Below are 21,414 nucleotides of genomic sequence, written 5' to 3' on the forward strand. Positions count from 1 at the left end.
ACCCAGGTGCCTCAAATCTATACATCAATAAAGTTTATATATTGAAAAATGCTACAGTTGTTGAGGAATACAAGAACTTTGAAGGCATAAAAAAGGAGGTGCTACCTTCAACATGAAAAGATTAGGAAAGGAGTCTTGGAAGATGAGTAGAAGTGTGTGAGCCGAGGAAGTGGGGAAGTGAGAAAAGAGGGGAAGTGAATTACAGATGAAGGTGGGGAGGTGTGTTGAACTGTCTGTGCCGCAAGCACAACATGGAAGGCTATGTAGTACAAAGAGAAATTTGGATTTGATATTGAGAACTGGAAATTCTTCTTCTGATGAGGAAGGCAGAAGCCTGAAGGGCTGGCACTCTCTCCCTGGGCCTGGCTATGAAGCTCTGTAATGTTCTTCACCTTTGCCCGCCCTACCCACCCCAGCTCTTTCCTGGATGTCATCACCTCCTCTTGTTTCAGATCAGGATGGTTATGGATTGTTCCAGCCCAAGTGCCTCCGGGGCCTTCCTCTTCCTCTGCCTACAAGCTCTCTGAGGACACAGGAGTTGGGTGCCTCCCTGTTCCAACAATTCACATGCCCTGTTTCTGGCCTTTAGGTTCTTTCTTTTCCAAGCACGTTGCTGAGGAGACAAGGAAGAACATTCACTACTGTGTACTGTTAATTGTAGTGCCAGTCTTCTAATGCAGTTAGATCCTTCCAACAGTGATACAGCCTGACATTTGTTGAGCACTTTTAATAAGCCAGGGTTCAGGCACTGTGTTAGCACTTTAAAAAAAAAAATTAAATCTTTTATTTAAATTCCAGTTAGTTAACATACAGTGTGTGTTAGCACTTTTTAAAGATTTCCTCCTTATAAAGATTTTTTCATGACAACCCAAAGAAGTAATTTTTTTTATTTCAATTTTAGAGATGGAGGAACTAGGGATAACAATAGTTACACAACTTATTGGGCTAAGACAAAAATGGTGTATCTGGCTTGAACCAGGCTATGTTATTCCAAAGTGCCCCCTCCTATTTATTTTTTTAAATATAGCCCCCAAAGACTTTCTGTGCTCTAGATAAGAATCCAACAAAGAGCTTTATGGTTATTCTGTGTTTTGTTTTCTAAATTCTCATAAGCAAGTAGATTAATGAAACCCTGAAGTCAGTTTTACAGGTTTCTGATATTCAGCTTGTAAGCTGAGATACAGAGTTTGAGTCAGAGCCTTCATTTATTGTAGGACAGTTGCAGATTTGAGTTTAGTGGCTATTTGAGTTTAGTGGCTATATTTACAAAATTTTATTTTGTTTTTTAAAGTTTATTTACTTTGAGAGAGGCAGACAGCACTTATTTCACAAGTGGGAGAGGGACAGAGAGGAAGTGTGAGAGAGAATCCCAAGCAGGTTCCATGCTGCCAGCACAGAGCCTGATGCAGGGCATGAACCCAGGAAGTTGTGAGATTATGACCTGAACCAAAACCAAGAGTCAGATGCTTAAAGGACTGAGCCACCCAGGTGACCCTATATTTACAAAATTTTTAAGAAATCAATAAGAGAGAAAAGAAAAAGATAAACAATTCATTAACCCACATGCCAAAGATACCTAATCATTGGCAAAAAATGTGAAGCATGTTTTTAGCTATATATATATCTAAATATCTAATATATATCTGACAATATCAAGAGTCAGATGCTCAACCAACTGAACCACCCAAGTGCCCCCAGGCCAGGAGTTTATATCAAATATTTTTAATTTAATTTTGGGGTTAATGACTTTGCTAATTTATTAAATTGATGGGCAAAAGTTGTATATTAATATTAATTTGAATTTCTTTTATTATAAGGAAAGTTGGCTATTTCCAAATGCATATTGTCCATGTCTACTCATTTGAATTATTTCATGTCCTTTGTCTTTCCCTTGGGGAATACTTTTATATTTTTGTAGGTTTTTATTTAATCATAACTATATCTTTTATCATTAATTTTGTGGACATGTTTTCACAAATACAATTTGCCTTTTAATATTACAATAGGTTTAATGTTGAGATGTTTTCAGTGCTTATTCAAACAAATCAAAATTTTGTTGAATGGTGCTTCTTTTTTCTAATTTTGTTGTCTTTAAAATTAAAAAATATGTATTTTTTATTTCATAGTGTTATATTTACTGAGTTATATAATAAATGTAGATTATTGTAATGGATTTAAAAAAACTCACGTTTTTGTGGTTGAAAACTCATACCTTTTCTTGAATCCAAGGGGAAAAATCCTAAGCACCTAAACCTTCAGAGGCAGTGGGTTTGGCCTCACACCCAGTTCTAATCCTAGCTTTCTTATTTTTAAATTTATGCTTGTAATATCAGTTTCTTTTCCATGTTTTCCTTCTTTACATTTAATTCTGTGTTACTAATTTTGAGGACAAAACCGAAGTCAAAATAGTCAGCTCTATTTTTGTTTAACACTAAAGACATAGGTCAAGGACATTTCATTTGCCCTGAAATTATTGTGTCATCTTGGAGAGTATTAAGATATGTCACTGAAAATAAGAGAAACATCCATCATCTATAAAACAATGGCTTTTCTGATGAACAGTGAGAAATGTCTAGAATGGTTGAATCATTATATTGTATACCTGAAACTAATAAAACACTGTATGTTAATCATACTTCGGTTAAAAAACAAAAACCATGGCTCTTCTGTGGTACATCCAATATGAGTCTTAAAAATGCCTTCATCTCAGATAGGTTGCATAGTTTGCCAGAGTTCTTCGAAACAATGAAATATCTGTTTTATGATATAAAATTAGAATAGTGTCTTTTTATTTAACTCAGAAAAGCAGTAACTACCAAAGTTCTCTAGCACAACATATAAATTTGATAAAAAACATCAAACAATTTTGGGCAATTTTTACCTAAATTATCATTCATATACAACATGTGACATATGAATCTTTATCTTAAAATTAGAACTGTATATATTATTTAAACTTATTAAATATTAATTTTTTTAAGCATAATAGTTGTTTCCAAAGGCTTATTTTAATGTCATGTTCACATTTTAGGGAGAGGGCAATATAGGATGTAATCTTTACTTTGTGGAAAAATGAAAAACCATCGGCCCATGATGGGGTGATGGGGTTACTTAAGTTAAGGCACCACGTCCACAAACCAAGACTTATATGTAATGTAACTGCAGTTTCAACCGTCAACCAGGAACGTAACCACTAACCAGTCAACATGGAATTTCCTGGTCAGTACTAAGAAATTTACTGATAGACTCCTTCCTGTCACTGCCAATCAATTTATTTTCTTTCTTTCTTTCTTTCTTTCTTTCTTTCTTTCTTTCTTTCTTTCTTTCTTTCTTTTGCCCTCTCCTTACCTTTAAAAACCTCTCTTTTGTTTAGTTCAGCAGAGGTCCTCTCTGCTTGCTAGAAGGAATACTGCCCATTGACAAATCTTATCTCATTAAGTCAATTAGATTTTCAAATCTATTCGGTTGAATTTTGTTTTTTAGCAATTTATACAAATATAAGGACAATGATTTTTCCATGCTTTCATTTCTTTGCTCTTAAAAAAAAAGCAACACTCTTTATTTCTTTACATTATCTTTTTATTTATTTTTTTTTTTTTTTACCCTTCTTATATAATAGAAGAAAGGTTGAGAGTAAGGGCTATATGTATAACAAAATAATTCCCTTTAAATATTTGTCGCCAATCAGTATTAAAATTTAGATTTCATTTTGGAAAGAAGATATAAAGTTAAAAATAAAGACTAATTAAAAAATGAGGAAAAATCAGAATGAGTATCTTCCCAGAAGCATTTGATCACTCCCTGTGGGTATTTACCAAATACTGAGAGACAGTACCCCCTGGATCTCTTGCTTTTCTGAATGTCTTGCAAATAGAGACACTGGCTGCCTTTATTCTGAACTATCTTTTCAAGAATGTTTTTATAGCAAACATCTTAGGAAGTCTTCTTTCAGAATAAAGGGCAGGCTTGTATACTGTCCAGTTATAATAAATATAATGGCTCTTTCCAGGGTAAATATCAGGCTCATTATAAAAAAAAAAATTGAGTTCCTAAAATTTGGAATTCCTCCCCTGTAACACACCTACTGTGTATGCAGATATCACTCGCCCCTCTTCACAAAGCACTGTAAAAACTGGGGAAGACCCAGTGTAGATGTTTAGACTCTATTGTGATTGTTGTGTGTACAGGAGTCTAGTCTTCTGCCAGTATCTCTGTAGCTGGCTGTCTCCTTATTTTACAAGTAAGATAAAATCATAAGACCCTTCAAAATTTCTGAAAAATTTTGAAGTACTTAAGAGTCCACTCAGGGAAACTTTTTAAGCAAGCTAACTTTGTAAATCTTGTTTCGGGCTCTTGATTTTGGGAAAGAAGAAAACGAGGAAGGAGATGAATATCAGAAAAACCATCAGAAATGAGATCAAGCTTTTCCCTGATGAACCACTCTGGAAAAAAAAATAAAGGAAAAATAATGAGAGAAGTAGCAAAACACAAGACTGAAGGCACCACCTGACTAGAATGCCAAAGCTCGTTTTCACTGACTAAAGGATATTTACCTTGGAAAATGATTAACTGTCGTAAATAATTTTCTATGGTGTTTTGAAATATTATTGATATTACACCACCAAATCAATAATGGAGTAAAGAGGTTTTACTGCTTCTTTTTTTTTTCTTTCTTAGTTCCTTTTTTTTTTTTTTTTTTTTTTAAGTAGGTTTCATGCCCAGCACAGGGCTTGAACTCATGATCCTGAAATCAAGACCTGAGCTGAGATCAAGAGTCAGACACTTAACCAACTAAGCCACCCAGGTACCCTTTAAGGGGGTTTTTCAATACAATTCAGGAAATTGTCAATCTCTTGGCATCTAGAAATCAACATGGCAAGTTTGACAATTTGATGATATTTAATAAAACGTTTAAATAGGAAATCACTCAAAAAAGTCATCAAAACTCTTAAAAAGTTGTGAATCAAGGCCTTCAGTTTTATTGATAATTTTATCACATTTTGGTCAGTTAGAAGTCAAGTTTTGGGGGACCACATGGCCTTTGGATTTACATTAATTGTTTTGTACATTAATATGAATAAAAATGAGATAGGAAAATTCCCAAAATGAAGAAAGAAGCGATAAAAGAAAATAGGGATAGAAATAAACAAAGGAGATTTTTTAAAAAGGATTAAATGGGCAATGAACTTATATTTGTGAAAAGGCTCTCCTTTATTTTTTTTACCTTCTTTAGTTCTGGTTTTTTTTCCCCTCTTATTCTATCATCACATTTGGTTAGCCTATAGTCTTTTTTTTTGTTCTTTTTTTTTTTTTTGCATTACTTTCAGTTGTTTTAATTTTGTGACTTTACTCTCTTCCATCCAAAATTCTGAATGAAGGAATCTATAAATATAGAAATGTTAAGATTAGTACTGAAAATACATAAAAATCTCAAATTTATGATACAAACAAAAGATGTATAATAAATAAGCAAGTCCTATGTTTCTATGATTTTGTGGCATAATAAGGGACTCCCTCCTCCCCCATCACAACTTTACCTGTTTTTTTTTTTTAATTTAATTTAATTTTATTATTTTTTTAGAGAGAGCATGCGAACAGGGGAGAGACAGGGAAAGAGTCTTTTTCAAATTTTTAAAAAATTTATGTATTTATTTATTCAGAGAGAGAGAGAGAGAGACAGAAAGAGAGAGAGAGAAAGACAGCAGTGGAGGGGCAGAGAGAGAGGGAGAGAGAGAATCCCAAGCAGACTTGGAGCTGTCAGTGCATGGAGACTGACGTGGGGCTTAAAGTCACAAACTGTGAGATCATGACCTGAGCTGAAACCAAAAGTCAGACACTTAACCAACTGAGCCACCCAGGTGCCTCACAACTTTACCTGTTTTAAATTCTGTATCTTGGTAAAGATAGTATGTTTCAACTAATCACTCCTATCAAGATATAGATTAATTGTCTGTATGCAGTTAACTTTGTTTTGTTTTTTACAATAAGCAATTTAGAAAAGATTAGAATTATGCCAATGAGAGCCTTAGGGCACCTAGAATGTGGTGGGCAGGGAAAGGTTTTGACAGGTTAGTAGCAGAAGAAAGTGGTTGGATTGTGTGGGTTTGTAGGGGGGTATACTGTTATGGGACATCCTGGCATAATGAAGTTAGTCAGTGTTTGGTGGTATTGACAAAATAATGCCACCTGTGTGATCAGAGAAAGACTAGAAATGTGTCTAACTTGAAGTTTCATCATTTTGTCTAATTCCAGGACCATAGTCATGGTCTCTGCATCTAACTTTCCCTGTGTTTGTTATAGAACTAGGGAGCCAGAAAGTTTTCAAACACCAGAAGATTTGATTCTTGGTTACAAATCCCTGAAACTGACTCTGGCTACATTGAAAATAAGGTTATTGAAGAGGAGGATTCAGAATTAAAGGATAATTTAATGTTAAGTGATCAAGTAGCTCTAAGGTGGAAGATAGTACAGCAAGGCCATCTAGTGGAATAGTCTGACCCCTGTACAGCAGTTGGACCAAAATGTATAAACTTATCACTTTTGGGTTATTCAATCAAGATTCACAATTCCAGGTAAGAAGTTCTGATTATCCAGCTTGGGTCATGTTGGCTATAACAAAGCATGAAGAATTAGGATCTTGTTCTTTGAGCTTCCATAGTGAGAAAATCAAGTATGTGCACATGCTTTCACACTAAGAGTACACACAATAGAGGAAAGAAATATCTCCAAAAGGAATTCAGAGAGCTATTTAAAACTGGAAGTTTGATGGTTTACACAATATAAGCCCTACTCAAACATAGAAGGAGATTATCTCAACTGTACTAAGAAATAAAATAATTAGTAGTTTTATATTTGTAATCTATAAATCAAGCCTGGATTCAGGGCTTGATCCCATCATCCTGGGATCATGATCTGAGCCTCAGAAGAGTAACCGACTGAGACATTCAGGTGTCCTATGGCTTTTGATTTCAAAAGAAACATTGCTCAGGAAGTGCTTTGATTTGAATAAATGTGGCTCCTTTTCAAATCTATGAAAAGAAATCACTTAAAACAGTATTTATATATTACATTTATTATGGAAAGTTGTTCTTATCCTTGTAACTGTGAGAGTAATTTTTGTAACATGGGGTTTTCTTCAAATTCCATGAAGATTAAATGAGAAACTAAATATAATCTTTAAGAAACTTACAAGTTTTGCCACAAGAAGGGCCTTCTTTCCCTGGTAGTCAGGGTTATTTCATTCTAAAAATCCTGCTTAAAAAAGTTAAAAGTGTGGAACAATCAGTGGTTTTCTAACCATCTTGAGGAAGTTACTTTTATTTTTCTCTGCAGAATTCAATTGATAACTCTGAATATACACTTTTTAAACTAAATAACACTTTGTAAAATGTTACCAGGTAAAGTTAAAAATAAATCTGTGATCAAATATATTTGGTAAGTGTTGGTTAAAGATGACTATCAAAGTCTTTTTTTTTTTAACTGAAAAAGTTTTCAGATCCTTTAATTCACTAATCTGCTTTACAAATCTCAAAGAGAAAAGCTATACAATGTAGTATTTCCAAAACATATTTGAGAAAGGAACTCTTTTTTTTATTTTGACCTACCAATTATAGGTTCTTGAAAATTTGGGGAAATACCAGTACAAATAGTTAGAAAGAGACCTTGTTGATGCATCATAGTTTTTAAAATAAATTATTTACTTTGATTATTACATCATTTCATCTGTTGTTACAAGTTCGGCCCAGACTTCTGTTTTTATACTGATTTCCCAGCTCCTCAGTGGTTTACACTGTCCATTCCCCTGTGGTCAAATACATTTTAACTGACTATTCTGAAATAAAATGATGAATCCCCCAGTGGGCTAAAAAAAGTTTTAGTTAGCAAGTTGAGGGTTTCCAAGACATAGAGTATTCTTTGGCCATGCTATAATCCAAATGTAGTATAGACTACAGAGAATTTGAGAATTTGTAAGATATGGCCTAGAACTTTACTTTTCCAGGATCTGTTTAGTCTATAGACTGTATTATCTCATAGCTGAGAGAAATTGTAATTCTGATGGTAATAAAAACAAATCAGTAATTGGTCAACAAATGTCAATGACTATACAAGTAGATTCAACTAATATGTTACTGTTGACTGAATGAACAAACACCTGAATATACGACTAGTTAAAATACTCAGATCATAGTCCCTGAGAACAGGTCAAAAGACTATATCTGATAAAATTGACTGCTTATAGAAATTTAATGTCCTAAGACTCATATTTTGTCCCTTAAATTTAGTATTCAGAAGACCATTCCAGCTGTAATATTCTAACAGTAATAGAATTTTATATGATATTATCATAGTAGTATAATTATTCTGCATTATATTTATATAATATAGCAATAAAATTATGTTACATAGACAAAAATTGTAGATTAGAAGTATGAATCCCTTTTATGGAAAATTTTTTAACTTGTAAAACAAAGTTTTGTGGCAAATATTATAGAGATAATGCTGATCTTCCTTGTGAAAGTAATACCTGCAAACTTACACAATACAAAAAACATTGTATAGTGATCATACTTTTCTTAGAAAAAAATTTGTGATCTACCAAATGTACCTGGGTTGCCAAAATACTAAATTTTGCACCATTAGAAAATTCAGACTCCACAAATTTTGAGTTAATTTTTTTAATTTGGAATTTAGTTAATAATTTTTGATATCTTGAAATTGGGAAATCTTATGAAAACCAAGGACCAAAAGCATACATGTCTAGGCTGGATGGTACGGTCCTAATACTTCCCTTTTCACAAAGAACACTGAGGAAAAAAAAAAATATATATATATATATATATACACATATACACACATATATTCTCATATATACATTAGAAAGCTATATTGTCATATATACATTAGAAAGGTAATTTAACAATACCTGAATCTAATATGGATTTTTTTATACTATCGGTGTTTTCTTTTTTCTTAAAGCAGCCTACTCCTGAAACCAATACTACACTGTATGTTAACTATCTTGAATTTAATAAATAATTTTTTTAGTTTAACAAAAAAAAAAAAAAATAGGCAGCAATGGCAGAGGCTTCATTGAAGTTTTGAGTATTTAAGACAAAGACCACATTGTTGGCATATACTTGGGAAGAGTAAAGTATAAAAGTTAAACCTGACTTTTTGTGTTCTTGTGTACATTATGCTGAATTAAAAGAATACAATTTCATCTCCAAATCTTGGTGTTATAAGTAAGGGGAGAGAGAGAGAGAGAGAGAGAGAGAGAATGGAGCCCAACAAATGGCTCAATTCCACAATCCTGGGATTATGAGCTGAGCTGAAATCAAGAGTAGGGCGCTCAACCGACTGAGCCACCCAGGTGCCCTGAAAAGTTGTCTTTAATATAAATTAAGTGCAGACATTTCTTCGTTTTTTGTCATTCCTAAAAACATGTTTAGTTTTGTAAAATCTTAGCAAAATCTTGAATAATAGAGTTTAGGTTAAAGAGGTGTTTAATTGTTTTGTAAAATGATGTAAAAGAATATCTGTTACTGGTGAAAAACATAGGTCCCTTAGGACCTTGAATCTAGCTAGATATGATAGGGTATCAGCAATTCTGGTTTCGAAAGAGGCAAACTATAACATATGACAGACAGTTGGGGTCAAGAAGAATGAAGTCTTGTGAAAGACTTTCCATTGGCAGTTACTAATGGATGTCGGGTTAATTTATGATGATTTACTTTCAAAGTTTTTTTGTTTGTTTTTCTTTCTCCTGTACTGTAGTCCCCTCTGATATTATTAAGTGGTGAGGAAATTCTGACTAAATCAACAGCCTTGTGTAATTTACATCTTGAGGAGCAGAGGAAGCATGTGTTTGTGCTTGGACAAAAATAACATAGTAAGAAGAATCCAACGTAAAGAAGTTTTGATGCAATCAGCAGGGTTGATGCCAGGAGCAGCAGTTCAGAATGAGGATTTAAAAAGGTTTAGAAAAACCATTAACAATATTCTGGAGGGGTCTCAATTTCCTATGGTGACACAGGTTGTGATTTTATGGTGTCTTCTTAAGATACTTTGAGAAAATAATAGACTCTGAAAGGAGAAAACTTACTATGTGACTTTGGGGACTTAGATTTCATGAATCTCCACTGAGAAGTAGAGATCAAGGATAAAGACTCCTAGCGTTGTTATAAAGATGAAGGGAAATAAAATAAAATGAAAGATCTGGAAATATATCACCAATTCAGAGGTGCTCAGTGACTTTTAATTCATTATTCCTCACTCCTCCTTTCCTCTTGAAGAATGCAGTGGTCTCATTTACAAAACCGTCCCTGATTACTTCAGTAGGAAGTAGCTTATTCTCACTTTCAACTTTTATAGTACAATGGACTTCTATTAAGGTATTTAAGGAATTGTAGCATCTGTAATGATATACTTTATGTAGCCTCACTTCATAATACCCCTTGTCTTTCCTCCCTCCCTCCCTCCCTCTCTTCCTCCTCCTCCTTCTTCTTCTCTTCTCTCTTTCTTTCCCTGAAAGGTTAAACATTATTATTTATGCTTGTAACCCTCAAAGTATGTTACATCTAACAGAGACGCAATATTTCTAAAAAATATATGGAAATAAATATATTAAAAACTTCGAAGTACACTACCATGGTATTTATTTAATGACTGTATTTTCAGTAGCAACTTTTTTTCATCAGTAGAAGGAGAAAATATTCAAACACAAAGCTATTACAACTGAACTACTCAAGGACACATACTTTTCTTATCCAGTTTGTTAATAGACATTGACCCTTCTTCTTAGAAATGAATAGTACTCCCCCCAACCCCCCTGAATTATTGGGTGACTGTGCTAAAAAACATACCAGACTTTGAAACATTCTGGGAACTATTCTGCCAAATATTAAATTATTCACTTGAAATAAAAGGAATTGCATCTTAATACAACTATATGGAGTGTTAAATAAATGGGAATTTAAGGAAGAAATAATGTATTATATTTATCAACTGGGTTAGCAAAACTGTATCTATTATGATACTATTATTAAAATTTTTATTTATTTATTTTAAGTAGTCTCTATACCCAATGGGGTTTGAATTCATGTCCCTGAAATCAAGAGTCACATGTTACTCCCACTGAGCCAGTCAGGCGACCCCTTTATGATACTCTTGTTAACAATGAATGTTCCCAGGGGTCTAGGCCAAGGTGTATTTGATTCATCATGTTTTGGTAACCCTTACATTCCATTAAGTGCAAGTTATATCAGAGCTACTTTTTTAGTCTTGCAAATCAGTCTCCTCTCCATTCTCTTCAATGTAATCTTCACACCCATTCCATCTCCCTCCATTTGCTGGACTAACCTTGACTTTTTCATACTGCAGCTACAGTGAAGTTTCTAATCTTAAATATGAAACTGTCACTCTCCTGCCTAAACCCCTAAACCATCCATAATCCCTAAGGCTATTTAGGTGCCTCTCCTCTGTATTCTTAACGTCTCATGCTTCCTTATCACGACACTTACCTCACTACATTGGCCATTTACTTATTTTTTCCAGAACCATAAATTCTTTGGAAGAAACAATAAAAACAAAGGTTTCTTTATTCCATATTCTACTGCTAGGCCTTCAACAGTTTATTGAAATAATGTCCTACACTTACTCTGTTTACATTCTTATCTCCCACTCAGTTTTTTATGTACCATAATTTGCACTTTGCCTCATTATCCCCCAAAACTGCCTTCTCCAGGGTCACTAATGACCTCCTTCTGGCCAATTCCCAGTGGATACTCCTAGTCTATCCTGCTACTTTTCTGTGCAACATTTGATGCCACTGGTTCTCTTATTTTCAAAGAGCACTCTCTTCATATGTTATCCTTAAGAAAACATCCTTTTGATTTTCCTCTTCTCTCGCTGGTTTCTTTTGCTAGCTCTATTTCCTTAACCGTCCCTTATATATTGATATTTTCAGGGTTTTTTTCTGAGCCATTATAGTAGATATTTCTTGTGTGTGAGTGGTACTCAACTTCTTTGGAATGCTACCTCTGTATTTTGCTGATTTCTCATATTATGACTCCTCATCTTCTGAAGGTAGAAACCTAAACCTAAAAATTTACTCTTGCTACTACAGTGAAGCCTCCCTTGCTACTACAGTGAAGCGTGTGACCTAGGTTCTGCCCATCACATCCACTCTCAAGGTACTATAATTGGAAATTCAGTGAACATGAAGAAGCAGGTATCTGGGGGAATTAACTTCTTAATATGATAGCTGAGGGCTCTAGCTCTTTGCTGGCAGACCTTCTGGTGTTTATTCTCCAGCATCATGTATACAAACTACCAGTGCTCAGGGGACTGGCATGATCTGTGTTAGCTTCAGTATTTCCTTACAAATACCATGATTGTAGGTTTTAGCACTGCTCTGTCTAGTGCCGGGCCTGGATCTCTAAACCAAATTCTGTAAATTACTAAAAATCTTTCAGGGTGCTTGGGTGGCTCAGTCGGTTAAGCATCTGACTTCAGCTCAGGTCATGATCTCATGGTTTGTGGGTTCTAGCCCTGCATCAGGCCCTGTGCTGAGAGCTCAGAGCCTGGAACCTGCTTCAGAGTCTGCGTCTCCTTCTCTCTCTGCCCCTCCCCCACTCACACTCTGTCTCTTTCTCTCTCTCTCTCTCTTAGAAATGAATAAACATTTAAAAAGTTAAAAAAAAATCTTTCGGTGTATGTATCCCTTTCCTGTTTAATGTCAGCAACTGAGAATAGGTTTTTATGTCAGCAACTGAGAATAGTGATCAATACAGTCTTGGTTTTCTTTCTTCCTTCTTTCCTCCCTTCCTATCTTTCTTTCTTTCTTTTCCACCCTGCAATTACTCTAAAATGATCCCATGACTGCAATTTTTATGTTAAAGACACCTGAATCATATGACCATGCAGACTTGTTTCGTAAGCTCCATATCTGTATCTAAATTATGCTCTGTACCTCTCTGCTTCATTTGTTCATTCCACAAGTAAGAAATATGTGTTCACCACATGCCAACATCAGCCTAGGCTCTAGAAAGCGAAAGATGAGTTAAAATCAGACTCAGTCTTGTCCTCATGAAACCTGACACTTAGTGGATCAGGAGACATTATCAGCATATACGTGGCAAAGTGCAATTTGGACAAGTGCCACAAAGGAGAAGTGCATTGTGCTCTGGGTGCTGTGAAAGAAGTGCTTGATGTAGACAGGCCAGTAAAAGCATCTTTCCTTGACGAACTCATTTTTAAAGCTGCAGTCAAGAGAATGGGAGAGCTGAAATGAGTATCGAAGAGCATTTCTGGCAAAAACAGAGCATGACATGCAGAACCTGTTGAGGGAAGATCAAGATGCAGTTGAGGACTGAAACAACCTGCTGTTTGTTGAAGTGGAGCAGAAGGGGAGATGGGAAACAGGAAGGTGATATATGATATATGAACTTGGCCATTAAGAGATTTGTAGGCCAGTTTAAAGATCTGCACTTAAACCTGGGAACAGCAGGAAGCTATTGAAAGGTTTTAAGGAGGATTATGGTGGGAGGTGACAAGATCAGACGTATGTACTAAAAAGCTCACTCTGACTTCAGAGAAGAGAATGCAGTAGCGGAGGAGTGAAAGCAGGTAGACCAGAAGTTACCCAAATAGGATATGATAAGGTTAAATAAGAGGGTTGGTGGAGATGGAAAGAACTGGACAGATTAAAGAGACTTCATTATGTGTATTGAACTTTGCAGCATGGATATAGAGGGTAAGGAAAATAACACATGCATGGATGTTAGTGCCCTTCACTGACACCGTGAACTCTGTGGAAAAGATCAGGAAAGCCTTATAGGCATGTCAAACCCAGTAAGTCTAAAAGAGCGTATCGCCTTCTGCCTGATACTAGCTCTTGTTTCTCTGGATCATTCCCTCGATTGCTCAGTTCAGACACACCTCTGTCTCTTTTCCAGCCACCAATCTAGCATTAAATGGTTTTGAGTCTACCTACCAAATGTTCCATTTCTAGGTGAGCTGCCATCATCTCACTAGAACAGTCATCTCTTCACTCTTGTCACCGCCTTGAATATTGTTTCTATCTGCTCTGTGTTCCACACATTAGCCCAACAAGTCTCAGAAATGCAAAGCTGATCGTGGTGTCTTATTAAAACCCTTCTTTCCAATGGCTCCCCATTGTTTATAGGAAAATCATTAATCACCTAAACTCACCTATAAATCCCTGCATGATATAAGTGTTGCTGCCTTCTTTAGCCCCACCTCTCACCAACCAGCACACTCATCCTTTTCTGAAGAATACAACCACTGAAAACTTCTTTTGTTTTCAAGAATGCATGAAGCTCTTACCCCTCCATCCCTATGAATGTTATTTCTTTCACCTGGAATATTTCCATGTTATATACTTCAATACATCCCTGCTCTTCCTGGCCTATCCCTGCTTTGTCACCACTTCCCCTCCACTGTTCAAGTGACTTTTCTTTGAGGTCTTTTGGACAGTGTTTAATTTCCACATAATCAGCATTGTATTATATTGGCACCATGTTTTAAATTTCTACTTACACATTTATCTTCCCTTCTTGATTATGAATTGAGGACAAGGACAGACATCATTGTTTCATCAGCAACTTACAGCACTTAAAATATAAATGGAACTGCAATTGAATTAGCTATTCATCCCTAACTCCATAGCCTTGACATAAACTCAAGGAAACAAATAAGGACATGTATGTAGGTAATAAATTTATTTGAGTATTTTGAGGTCTAGTACCTAATGATTTTAAATATCTAGGATCTGACCCATTGATACAAATGTCTAGACAAATAAAATTAGTAATATTTTTTTCAGCAAAGATAAAATAATTCTTATGATAAAGTCATTTATTTGATTGTATGTATTCATGTATTTGATTATGTGTATTAAAGTATTTTGCTATGATCTTTAGTGTTTGACATGTTGCTTTTCAGAAAATTTTAATAAGTCTGCTTAATATTATTTCAGTCCAGATATCGAGTCCCTGCCTGCCCAATTAAAGATAATTTATTGCAGGACCTATTTAGTTTTTCCCTTTTATTTTATTTATTTATCTAAGCATATTATGTTGCTCTTTGGTGCCACCTAACAATCAAAGGTGATATCCTTCTGAAAAGAAAGGAATCAAAATAAAAATAGATCTATTGTCCTTTCTCAAATCTATAGGGTAGAGAGGGGATTTAGTCTCCCTGGGTTGTGTGTGTGTGTGTGTGTGTGTGTGTGTGTGTGTGTGTGTGCGACAGAGACAGAGAAAGAGAAGAGGAAGATAAGGAAGTGGAAGGGAGAAGTGGCAGTACTTTGTAGTTCCCCTAGTCCATTAATTTATTTTTTTAAGTTATTTATTTATTTATTTAGAGAGAGCATGAGTGGAGGAGAGGCAGAGCGAGGAGAGAGAGAGAATCTCAAGCAGGCTCCGCACTATCAGTGCAGAGCTCCACGAGGAGCTCAAACTCACAAACCTCGAGATCATGACCTGAGCCAAAACCAAGAGTCAGACACTTAACTGATTAAGCCACTCAGGTGCCCCAGTCCATTTATTTAACGTTGGTTTGCTACCACAACTCTTTCCCAGACACAAAATTTAAATATTTTCATTTAGAATGGTTGGAAAACACCTAACCTGAAAAGCAAAACTTGGAACCTCTTCAAGACTTGTAGCATCTTTCACAAAAGTGTGTGGAGTTAAAATAAATCTTGAAGTCTGGGTTTCCTCTTAGCTTTCAATGTTTCTTCTCCGATGTTTCCATTAAGAATCCTTAAGTTTTACCTCCTCCTACTGGAACTAAAGAGAATATCACTTGTAACACCATCAGAAATTGAAACATCAGGGTGCCTGGTGGCCCAGTCAGGTAAGTCTTGAACTCTTAGTTTCAGCTCAGGTCATGATCTCAGAGGCATTGGATTGAGTCCTGCATTGGGATCTGTGCTGACAGCATGGAACTTGCTTAGGATTCTTTCTCTCTCTTTCTCTCTGCCCCTCCTCCACTTTCTCTCTCCCTCTTTCTCAAAAATAAATAAAGTTAAAAAAGAAATTAAAACATTAGCAATTATTTTTTCTTTGAATATTTAATAGACCTCTGAAACTGTCAAATCTGATACTTATTTTCTCTAAAGTACTAAATAGCTTAAGTTTAAAGACTATAGTCATATTTAATTGCTTATTAAATTATTACATTTCTTAATATTATAATATAGCATTCAATAATCATTAATGAAATGTAGTCAAAATCATGTTATTGATGTTTTCTTTTTATTTCTTGCTGATTAGAATCATATTTGTCAGAGATGTCTCCATTTCATGTATTTTTTAATTTACTGGCAAAAACAAAGGTGTTTGTAGATGTCTTCATCACTTTCATTTTATAAATCAGTTGTTCTCATTTGCAATATGGTTTATATATGTGATACTTTTATCTTAGTTCATTTTGCTTTGATTTCTTCAATTTTAATCTTTATTTTTTTAAAAAAAAAAGTTGTTTGCTTTTGTTTTTCTGCTCTAACTACTCTTTCATTTTCTGCTTTTACTTGTATTTGAGTTCTGCATATGCAGAGTTTATTCTGATATATTATTCTTTTTCTAACTTTTAAGTTGAATTATTATGTCATTAATTGTCTAATAGCCTTTTACTCTTAGAACAGAAAATTCATATTTATGGAAAAATTGTGAACATAGATTTCTCATATACTGTAAGCCCAATTTTCTCTTCTATTAACATCTTGTGTTCGTATCATGCATTTGTTACAGTGAATAAACTAGTATTGATACATTATTATTAACTGAAGCCCACGTTTGATTCAGATTTTCTTAGTTTTTACTTCGTGTGTTTTTTTCTGTTCCAGAATTCTATCTAAGGTCCCAGATTACATTTAGTTCTTATGTCCTATGTCTATGGAAGAGCTGTTCTGACAGCTCTTCTTGGCTGTAACAGTTTTTTCCTTTTTGATGACCTTGACAATTTTGAGGAGTAACTCTCAAGCTGTTTGGAGAATGTCTCTCAATTGGCATTTGTCTGATGTTTCCTCATCATTAGAGTGGAGTCACGAGTTTTGGGAAGGAGCAGCACACAGGTCAAGTGCCATTTCATTTCAGCATTTCAAGGATGTACACTACTATCATGATTTATCACTGTTGATGTTAACGTTAGCAAATATGACAACATGCTTTGGATCTCATCCCCTCCTGAGTTTCTGATTCAGTAAGACTAGGGAAGACCAACAAGTTCCCAGGTGACACTGACACTGCTAGTCGGGGGATCCCACTTTGAGAAATTTGTAAAGGAAAAGAATGAATTAAGGGCAGCACCTGGCCCATAAAAGATAGTGAATTTTACTCCCTATACATTATGCCTCAATAAGCCTGATTTAAGCAAACAAAATAAAAAGAATTTTAGAATATTATTTAGTAAAACAACTAGTATGAATTCTGGGACAATCATCATGGCTGTCTTACCTTCTAGGTGAAGGATGTTGCGTGCATTCCTATCATTACCGTGACTCTATTTCCTTACATACCAAATGTAGATGATAATTCTGTTTACTTTATAGAGTTTTCCGAGGGTTGAAATAGTACTTGGCATATGGTAACATTCAATCTATGTTAGCTAGTAATATAAATCGGTGGTTATGTCTCATAAAAATGAGAGGGAAAACTATTAGGTGAGTATGTTTTCCTAGTAAACCTCAGAAAAAGAATAAATCTGATATCTTTTTATTTTTCAAAGACAATCAGGGCTAGCAAAATGATAGGCCAGATTATTAACAATGATTCTATTCTTAATGGAATGAGAGATCGTGATCTGAGGCAAAGTCAGACGCTTAACCAACTGAGCCACCTAGGTGCTCCTATTCTACATATTTTATTATATAGAATAATTTTATTACATAGAGTACAAATATTTCCTTAAAAATACTGAGTTCTCTGTGTTTGATAACATGATTGAGATACTTATTTTTTATATTCAAGTCTTATGATCTGATAATATTTTGTTTTAGTGTATCCTAGAAATGAAAATAAACAAAACAGTTTTAGGAAACATGTATTTCCACCTACTAATAGAGCACTAATATATTTCTAAATCATACAACATACATATCTTCAACGAAACCAGTTCATCACATTTTTACTAAGGTAATCCAAGAAATCTTTGATGGAAAAATAAAAAATGAACGGGAAAATTACATTTAACTTATATTTCTAATGTCTTAAAAATAACATCAACTCTACAAATCACACTGTTCCCTTTCTAATCAGTCATCTAATAATAAAACATAGAAATGGCTCTGAACATGATAAATTGATTTATTGCATTTTAAACCATTTTCTTAAAATAAAGTGTAATTTAAATCCTATTTTACATCTTTACTTAAGATTATATTGCATTAAAATGAATTTGCATGAAAGATTAGTTATATCATGGCAGAATGTCTAAGAAACATTCTTTTACATTCATATAACATGTTATCAGTATTTCAAAATTCAGTTACATCTTCTAGTATATACCAAGCCTTCCAATAAGAAGGACAAAATTTGGGGGAGGAGCCAAGATGGCGGAACAGCATGGAAGCTTTTTGTGTGTCTCCCATCCGTGAAATACACCCAGACCAACACTAAACCATCCTACACACCTAGAAAACCAATTGGAAGATTAACACAACAAACTGCACAACCTGAACCACAGAATTCAGCAGGTACATGACACGAAGAGCTGAACTTGGGAAGCAAGAAGCCCCAAAAGTTAGGGAACCACTTTGCGGGAGGAGGGAGGACCGAGACTGAGGAGGGGGGGAGCATACGGGAAAAGCACCCTTCCCCAAAAGCAGTTGGAGAGAAAGTGGAAAATTGGAAACAGCCACAGGGACTAAACTAAAAAGGGAGAAAGGAGAAAGGACAGGGTTTAAATTCCATTAAGACTGTAAACAAAGGGAGCACAAAGGCTGCAACCCCGCAGCTCGATACCTGGTGGTGCTCTGGTAGGAAAGGTGAATCCCCAGGAACAGAGTGGGGTCCGGGCGGTTCTCGGCCCACACGGGGAAAAGCGGTTCCACTGCTGGAAGGACATTTGGTAGAGACTGTTGAAGCCACCTGGTCCCAGCAGACCCCAGAAGGCAGCCACATACTCTGGTCCTGGGGCAAGGTTGTTGAGGGTGAAGCCTGGTGTCAGATGTGTGTTGCGATTTTCCATGGTCCCTGGAACACTGAGGCTACACTGTCTCGCGATGTTTTTGGGGGGCGGGCTGGCACCTGGCTGCAGTCTCGGGGCACCGGCAACAGCAGGATCCAGCAGGCGTTCCTGGGTGCAGCTGACATTCGGCCATTGCTCATTCAGCCATCACCCGGTGAGACCCTCCCGCAGAGGGGCGTAGCAGGTCAAAGCCGCAGTCCTTCTGAAGTAAGGGGCCGGGGAAAACAGCCGCATCTGAGACAAAACTTGGGAGAGAGGTACTGTCGGGCCCTAGTCACGGAGAATGGAAAAGCAGGGAGTGGACGAGAGCTGAAGATGGAGGACCAGTGCACGACTGCTCTTCTGGGAGAACAGACTGGATGGCTGCATGGCACCATTTTTCACCGCTCCCGCGCATGCGCATGCGCACGCGCACGCGCATGCGCACGCGCACGGAAGAACACTGCAACAATCCACCCCAGTAGGCTAGGATCGCCATCTAGGGGAGAGCGGAGCTGTTACACCGAGCCCTGACCAACTAGGCCAACTTCACTCTTCAAGAACGAACCTCACCGCCGGCTTAATCTATGGACTATAAAGAGCTACAAGGACTAACCTCTAGGGGAAAACAAAGCAATTTCAGTCCTACTTCAATCTATTAGCAGGTCCATCTATTCAATTTTTTTTCTTTCTTTCTCCTTTTCTCTTTTAAAATTCTTTTCTTTTTCTTGAATACAGAAAGAGAAAAAACTCATTTTTATTTTCAATTTTAATTAAAAATGTCTTTTATTTTTATTACTATATTTTTTACTTTGTGTAAATTTTTTCAAATTCTACTTTACTTCCATCATTTTATTTTAGTCTGCTTCAGTGTACTCACCTTTTCAAATTTTCAAACAATTTCCTTTTTTTTCTTTTTCTTTTTTTCTCTTTTTCATTTTTTCTTTTTCTTGAATGCAGAAAGAGAAAAACTTCATTTTTACTTTCAATTTCTTTTAAAAATATTTTTATTTAATTTTTATTACTTTATTTTTTGCTTTTATGTAAATTTTTTCAAATTCTATCTTATTCCCATCATTTTGTTTCAGTCTACTACAGTGTACTCACTTTTTCAAATTTTCAAACGATTTCTTTTTTTTGTTTTTTCCTTTTTTCTTTTTTTATCTTTTTTCTCTTTTTTGTTTCTTTTCTTTTTTCTTAAATACAGAAAATGAAAAAAATCATATTTCTTTTTAATTTTTATTAAAAATATTTTCTATAATTTTTTTCTACTATATTCTCTACTTTTCTGTATTTTAGTCTACTTTAGTGTATTCATTTTTTCAAATTCTCAAATGATTTCCTTTTTTAGTTTTCTCTCCCCCCACATTTTTTTTGGTTTGTTTGTTTCCCTAATCTGTCAAACCACTTTCTACACCCAAACCAAAACACACCTAGGATCTGACATCATCTATTCAATTTTTGTGTGGGTGTGTTTTTAATTTCTAATTTTAATATTTTTTAATTTTAATTTTTTAATTTCAATTTCTCTACCTCATTAATTCCTTTTCTCCCTTCAAAATGACAAAACAAAGGAATTCACCCCAAAAGAAAGAGCACAAAAAAATGACAGCCAGGGATTTAACTAACACAGACACAAGCAAGATGTCTGAACCAGAATTTAGAATCATGAAAATAAGAATACTAGCTGGAGTCAGAAATAGATTAGAATCCCTTTCTTCAGAGATAAAAGAAGTAAAAAATAGCCAGAATGAAATTGAAAATACTATAAATGAGATGCAATAACGGATGGATGCAGTGGCGGCAAGGATGGACGAGGCAGAATAGAATAAGCGATAACACAGGACAAACTTATAGAGAATAATGAAGCAGAGAAAAAGAGGGAGATTAAGACAAAAGAGCACAATTTAAGAATTAGAGAAATCAGTGACTCATTAAAAAGGAAAACATCAGAATCATAGGGGTCCCAGAGGAGGAAGAGAGAGAAATAGGTGTAGAAGGGTTATGTGAGCAAATCATAGTGGAAAACTTTTCTAACCTGGGGAAAGACACAGACATCAAAATCCAGGAAGCACAGAGGACTCACATTAGATTCAACAAAAACCGACCATGAACAAGGCATAGCATAGTCAAATTCAGAAAATACTCAGGCAAGGAGAGAATCATGAAAGCAGCAAGGGAAAAAAAGTCCCTAACCTACAAGTGAAGACAGATCAGGTTTGC

Source organism: Puma concolor, chromosome B1, assembly GCF_028749965.1.
Source record: "Puma concolor isolate L17-30 chromosome B1, mPumCon1.1.hap2, whole genome shotgun sequence".
In the NCBI taxonomy this organism is placed as follows: Eukaryota; Metazoa; Chordata; class Mammalia; order Carnivora; family Felidae; genus Puma; species Puma concolor.